This window comes from Triticum aestivum, chromosome 1B (genome assembly GCF_018294505.1).
Source record: "Triticum aestivum cultivar Chinese Spring chromosome 1B, IWGSC CS RefSeq v2.1, whole genome shotgun sequence".
NCBI lineage: Eukaryota > Viridiplantae > Streptophyta > Magnoliopsida > Poales > Poaceae > Triticum > Triticum aestivum.
This window is the reverse complement of record NC_057795.1, coordinates 333842636-333849604: the sequence shown is the minus strand read 5'-3', so window position 1 is coordinate 333849604 and position 6969 is coordinate 333842636. Positions and strand designations below refer to the sequence as shown.

At 43.7% G+C, this 6969-nt stretch overlaps 1 pseudogene across 1 annotated transcript; it reads left to right on the top strand.

Annotated features, from left to right (window-relative positions):
* Window positions 1-803: 803 nt before the first annotated feature.
* On the top strand, window positions 804-6672 carry LOC123122317 (KH domain-containing protein At4g18375-like; annotated as a pseudogene). Its single transcript, XR_006460158.1, has 8 exons — window positions 804-1076; window positions 2540-3170; window positions 3742-4164; window positions 4265-4555; window positions 4674-5494; window positions 5829-5884; window positions 5958-6051; window positions 6176-6672. The product of XR_006460158.1 is annotated as a KH domain-containing protein At4g18375-like (transcript).
* Window positions 6673-6969: the final 297 nt, after the last annotated feature.

Here is a 6969-nt window from a genome sequence, read left to right as displayed (position 1 = left end):
GGCCTTCTGCAAGCCTTGCAAACACCAGAGATCGCTGAAGAACACTAATATCATTCTGAGAACCAGCCATGTCGAAGAAAGAATGCCATATCTAGAGATCTTGTGAAGCCACAACTTCAAGTATAACAGTGTCACCTTTCACATGCCCCTTGTACTGCCCTTGCCAAGCAAATGGACAGTTCTTCCACTTCCAGTGCATACAATCTATACTACCAAGCATGCCCGGAAAGTCCATGGCGGCCGGAGGTGCACCCATGCCTCCCATGAGAGAAGCAAAACTCAAGCCTCCCATGGCGGCCATAGCGTCGGGGGGTGCTCCAAAGCCACCCATGCCTCCCATGGCGGCCGGAGGTGCACCCATGCCTCCCATGGCGCCTAAACCGCTCATGGTACCTCTGAAGCCACCCATGCCACCCATGGCACCAAGGCCACCGCCACCCATGCCGCCAAGGCCACCGCCATCCATGTCGTAGGAGGCGGAGAGGAGAGAGTGTGGCACGAGCGCTCGAGTGTGTCGCGCGCCGAAGAGGGGGCCCCAAATACACCGCGCGAGATAGCGAATCCGACCGCGCACCCAACTCCTTATAGCGCGCACGCGGTTATTGCGCGTCCGCTGGAGCCACCCCGGGTTGCGCGCGCGCTAAAATGGCCTAATTTACGGCGCGGCGTTTGTTTAGCGCGGCTGTTGGAGATGCTCTTACTCCCACTATGGTCGGTCTTAGGTGTAGCGTTGCTCTATCTCATGTGCCCCTGGTTATACCCTAAAAAAAAAAGTGCACCTGGTTATGAATTTAGGATATATATTTTTTTCCTTTCGTCTTCCTCGTCCCCGTCAAAATCCATCTCTTCCCACAGCGACTTTTCCTCTGCGCCGTCCCGTTGAGAAATTTCCTCTTCTTCCCCGGTGCCCTAGCTCCAGCTGCCGCCTTGCCGTGGCATCGCATACGCCTCACGCCCCTGAGCCCCCAACCCCTGTCACGCGCGTCGCCGCCTTCAACCTTATCGCGGCACCGCGGCCCTGCCGTATCCCCCAGCCGCCGCCGCCGCCGCCGCCATCTTCGTCATTAGTTTTGAAGGTATGAGCTTCTTGTTATCCATGGAATTGCTCCCACCCTAATTTAACCTCCACGAATTTTGGGCGCGACAGCCGACGCACCATCTAGATCCGGCACTAGAAACTAGGTTTGTGAGTGCGATATGCCGGTCCCCAAGGATGGAGATTGTGTCGCGGGGGGCTGTAAATACTGCTTCTTTTGTTTGGCGTCTTCGATGGGTGTGAGTGAATCTGTGCGTGTGAGCAATTCTGCCCACACGCCTGGACTTGTGTGGTCAATCTGGCGCCTTTTCTGAATCCAGGTTGAGATCCTTCAGTTTGCCAAACAAAATTTCATGGCTGGATGAGGTAGTGAGCTGATATGCGAGGTCAAACTGTCGTTTTTTTGCTTGTTGTGACCTAGTATATCAGTGGAGTTTCTTCAAGTCATATATGTAAGCGTGCTGAAAAGGTCTAGGTCAATTTAGCGCACCTGTTTGCTTATTTGGTTATGTGTTTGTGAATTTGGCATGTTGCTTTATGTGGTGGGCTGATGAGCTATAATTATCACTATCAACTCTTACCACTTATAGATGCAAAGCCAAGTTACTGTAGATTTCACTTCACATGGAGCTGCTGCAAGTCCCATATGCTTGGATGCCTTTTTTTTTTCCTTTCTAGGGATATTTGGCCTTATTCACTCAGCACTGTAGCTTCTCTTGATGTTATTCTGTACATACTATAAATTCAAGCCTTATCTTTCCGGTTGCCTAACAGTTCTTCTATCATTGTAAAGATAGGACATCTTTGCATCCATAAACTGACAGAATTATGATTGCGTACTTATTTTGTACCATTCAGATCTCTATGAAATTATGATTGCTTAAGTTTTATGCAGTTTTACCTTTCCCTTGCAAAGCTATGTTATGATGTTAAGTCATTTATCACCACTATGCCCTGTGCATATTTCATCTTTAAGTGCTTGCTTTCATTATTCGTTCAAATTACATGTCCTTTTGGCACTTTGATATATACTATGACTAATTCTTGCACTGGATTTGCACTCCAAACTCCCAAGTACTTCCGATTGATACTCCGTTTATGCAGTGTTACATGCACCATGTTTCTTTGTGCCAATTACATAGTGGTAGTGTTTCATTTGAATGAAATACAGTAGGTGGGAGCTCTGGATGAAACCGTGAGGATCTTATTAGTTTAGTTACAGTTGATAGATTTGAATCTGGTAACCTACCTGAAAACAGTCATTTGACTACAAAAAATTATACCTTTTCTTGCACTTGTGAACAAACTACAGCAGTTTTCCGTAGTCTAAGTAGCAACATGAGCATTTATCAGCAATATCTCAATTTTGAGGTACGCACAAGTGAGAAGGTTATGCATGTGTCATAATCAGACAGCTAATGGAGTAATGGAATCGTAGGCTGCCCAACACCTTCTTTGCTACCTCTACAGTTTCTTTATACTGATGGACCTTTCTTTATGTAGACTGATGGATTATGATAACTCTAGAAGACACAATCAAAGTACTTCCAAAAAGAGGACTCGTTTCAATTCTGATGATGGAAAGAGGAAACGGCTAAACTACAGGCAGGATGGCGGACATATGTCCTCTCAGCCAATAGAAACCGTTTACAGGATATTGTGCCCAGGAAAAAAGATCGGCGGTGTCTTGGGGAGAGGTGGTCATGTTGTTAAGGCCCTTAGAGAGGAGACTAAAGCAAAGATAAGGGTTGCTGATTCTATTCCTGGTGCAGACGAGAGAGTAATTATTATATTTGATTACCAAAATAACTCCGACCAAGCTATTCAAAATATTTCTAATGTTGATGGCTCAGAGAACATGAAGCCCCGTTGTTTTGCTCAAGATGCGTTGTTGAAGATACATGATAAGATTGCTGCTGATGAAGATTCCAACGATGGAGTTTCCTATGAGAATTCTGAAACTGCTGGTGATGTGACTGCTCGAATTTTGGTTCCAGGCAATCAAGTTGGCTGCCTGCTGGGAAAAGGTGGCTCTATTATACAACAATTGCGAAATGATACTGGTGCAGGGATCCGTGTCTTACCATCGGAAAACCTTCCTCAGTGTGCACTTAAGAGTGATGAATTGGTGCAGGTAAATTTGTTTTAATAGCAAAATATCCTTCGTTGTGTTGTGTTCCAGCTTGTAATGTCTTTTGCTTGTATTGATCTCCAGGTTTTGTATTGCTTCTGTTTAGCTTAGATTTGGATTCATTACTCTACTGTATCAATTTATTTTACTATAGAAGTTCTCCGTTATGTTTATATTCCTTGTTAAATTCCTAAATAATTGGATTTTAGAGTTTGGTATCTGGCATGGGTTAATTGATATAGCAAGTAGTTTATTTTTAGATTATAGTTTACCAAGAAATTTGCCAGTTCAGTTGAAGGCCCTGTTTGTTTGGGTTTTGCTTTTGCTTTTTCAGCTTTTCCACTTTGGCAAAAAAGCCTAAAAATCTCCTAAATAGGTGCTTTTTTGCATAAGCCCCTATTTAGGAGCTTTTGTGGCTTTTTTTGCCAAAGTAGAAAAGCTGCAAAAGCAGAAGCAAAAGCCCAAACAAACAGGGCCAAAATAAGATATCTATCACTTACAACATGCTCTTTTGTGTGCTTTATTATCTTTAGACATTAATAATATTGATGCGTAATTGCTTATATCATGTCAGATATCTGGTGCACCTTCTCTTGTAAGAAAAGCTCTCTACGAGATATCTACTCGTCTCCATCGGCATCCTCGTAAAGAAAATCCATCTCTTGAAGAAATTATAGATGCAAGCACACAAAGGAAGCGCGAGTCCCCACCACCGCTACCACATGAAAATCATATGTTACCACACCTGCATGTGGATCATCCACCACCAATGCCCTTGCTTGATCCATATAGAAACGGACCATTGCAATATCCTGTTCCTGAACCAGAAGAGTTTTCTATTAAAATTCTGTGCCCTTCTGAGCTTATTGGACCTGTTATTGGCAGAAGTGGGGCAAATGTTCGGCAGGTAGAGCAGCAGACTGGTGCTCGCATTATGGTTCAGGAGTTGCCCAAAGATGCTTCTGGAGAAAGGTTGATTGTTATTTCATCCAAGGAGGTAAGATGTAGATGGTTGTTCAAATTGCTATCTCCTTATCATACCAATCTTCACAATTGAGTCCTCACAGTTTTATCTCCCACATATTTTTTCAATCCAGATTCCGGCTGATCCAGTATCCCCAACAATCGAGGCACTTATTTTGCTCCATAGTAAAGTAAGTGAGAGCAAAGTAAGTGAACCTTCAGTAAGTGCACCTTCAGAAAGTGCACCTTCTGAGGAGCACAACTTGGTTACAAGACTTGTTGTACCATCAAGAAAAGTTGGTTGTATTATTGGGGAAGGTGGGAAGGTAATTACTGAAATGAGAAGGCGTATTGGGGCTGAAATCCGAGTTTATTCGAAAGCAGATAAACCAAAGTACTTATCTTTTCACGATGAGCTTGTGCAGGTGATTTATATTCAATTGTATCTTCATCAAGTTGTCCATATTGTTTCAATATCTGCCTTTTTAATGTTTTTGTTTCTTGACTTGTTATTATGCTGTTACATGTGTTGCGAGCTTTCAGGTTTCTGGGTCTCCAGATATTGCAAGAAAAGCCATCACAGAGATTGCTTCGAGGCTTAGAGATAGAATCCTCAGAGATGGAATTTCCTCTTTTGATGGTCCTCCTGCTGATATATTTCCTAGCAGGGAATTCACACTGTACGGAAGACCTGCCAATCCACCATATGGAAGGCTTGCCAATGATGCCCCTTATGGAAGGCCTGCCATGATACCCCTTATGGAAGGCCTGCCAATGATACCCCTTATGGAAGGCCTGCTAATGATTCCCCATATCAAAGGCGGCTTGCCATTGATCAACCATATGGGCTTGCCAGTGATTCACTATATGGAAGACCTGCCAATGATCCACTATATGGGAGACCAGCCAATGATCCACTATATGGGAGACCAGCCAATGATCCACCATATGGAAGACCTGCCAACGACACACCATATGGGAGACCTGCCAACGACACACCATATGGGAGACCTGCCAACGATACACCATATGGCAGACCAAACAATAAACCCCATGATTCAGTAGATTACTTCTCTAAAAGAAGAGAGTATCCTAGTGGAAGTCCATTTGCTAGCGACGCTCCACCATCTGCTTCTTATGATAGATATGCAGCATCTGCTCGCTTGCCTACTAGAGAAATGCCCTTGCCTGTTAGTCCTGGTGCTGATTACATGTCGCATCGTTCTTATCATGACCATATGCCTACTGATAGCTATTCTAGTAGAGGCATTCAGCAATTAGGCCTCTCAAGAGCTGGGAATAGTAATATGCAACAATTAGGCGTCACCAGAGCTGGAAATTCCAATGCTTATGATTACACTGAGGTACAGTTTAATGCGTCAGTTCCCCTGTTTTGCAAATGGCCCTCACCTCATAGTTTTCATTGGAAACCTGAAACTGTGTAGTGTATGCAATTCTTCCATAACTGGTTGGGATTCCTGAAGAGGGAAAAAATATCCGTAGGTTATACTGATCTGCATTCATATCATTCTAGTTGATGTTCACTGTTTTCTTGATTTGGTGTCGGTCTTTACTTATATTATCGACTTTCCTTGTCTGGTTCTGTTTATGCTGATTCACACGCGTGGACATGTGCATCTGAATAAATTTGGTTCTCATTTGCTTCAGTGCTGAATAGATTCAAATTTCACTCTTCAGGCTGCCGGGCAGATGCATGGACGTGAGGATTATCAAAGAGCGGCAGATGTTACAGGGTATGTTTTCGCAGCTCATCTCCCTTCTGAAATGCTACGTGGAATTGTCATTGAGAGATAATCCTTTTGGCAGGTATTCAAGTAGCTCTGTTGAGCTGAGGATTCCAAATAGTTCTCTGGAATCTATTGTTGGAGCTGGTGGTGTCAATCTAGCAGAGATCCGCCAGGTACCAGCTATGCTCTGATCTTTCTGAACTACAAATGGGACTGCGTCATCCATTGAGCCAGTCTTCATTATTTTATTCCCTGTAATAGTTTATAAGTTTTTCTCATGCAAGTTCTCGATCTCAGATCTCTGGTGCAAGAATGAAGTTACTTGAAGCCCGTCCCGGTTCTTCGGAATCCATCATGGAGATCCAAGGTATGCCGGACCAAGTGAGAGTGGCACAGAGCCTTCTGCAAGGCTTCATTGGTGCCAACAGCCAGAGCGTGCAGCCATCCCAGTCTTCTCGCGACGTCCATTATCCAAGGTGGAACTAAACCCTAGAGGCTTGTGGTGAAGAGCAACGGAACACCGTGCAAACTCCAGGTCGATTGCCATGCTGCCACATTAACTAGGTTCAGCGGTGTAACTTAGATCATGTTTGTTGACAAAAATAATCTGGGCTTTGGTTATTTCCAAGGATGTACTGCCAAACGTGCTTGTTTTATTAGTCTTTTTACCCCCTTTTGAGTGAAATACATCTGATGACAAGAGTTGCGAAAACTCTGTACTCATTGTACACACGGAACCTGGATGGTTGAAGCTGTTGTTATATGCAATGCTATTTATGAACTTCACACCGTCACATACTCACATCTGATTTTCTCCGAGACTGGCCTGACTCTTGCTATTTTGCTGATTGTGTTAGGAGGCCATAGTTTCCAACCTAGAATTCTGTTTGTAGCAGGAATTAAGCTGTTATTGGTTATTGCACTACATGAAACAACATTAGGTCTCCATTACCCTTTGTCAGCTTATATTATTGTCCATCACTAGACAATGCTTTGTGATTTGCAACATGTATTGCTTTGTGCTCAGTAACAATTATCTTGATGCATACATTTACCACATAATGGATGGCAATTAAGGTAATTTCCCGTTT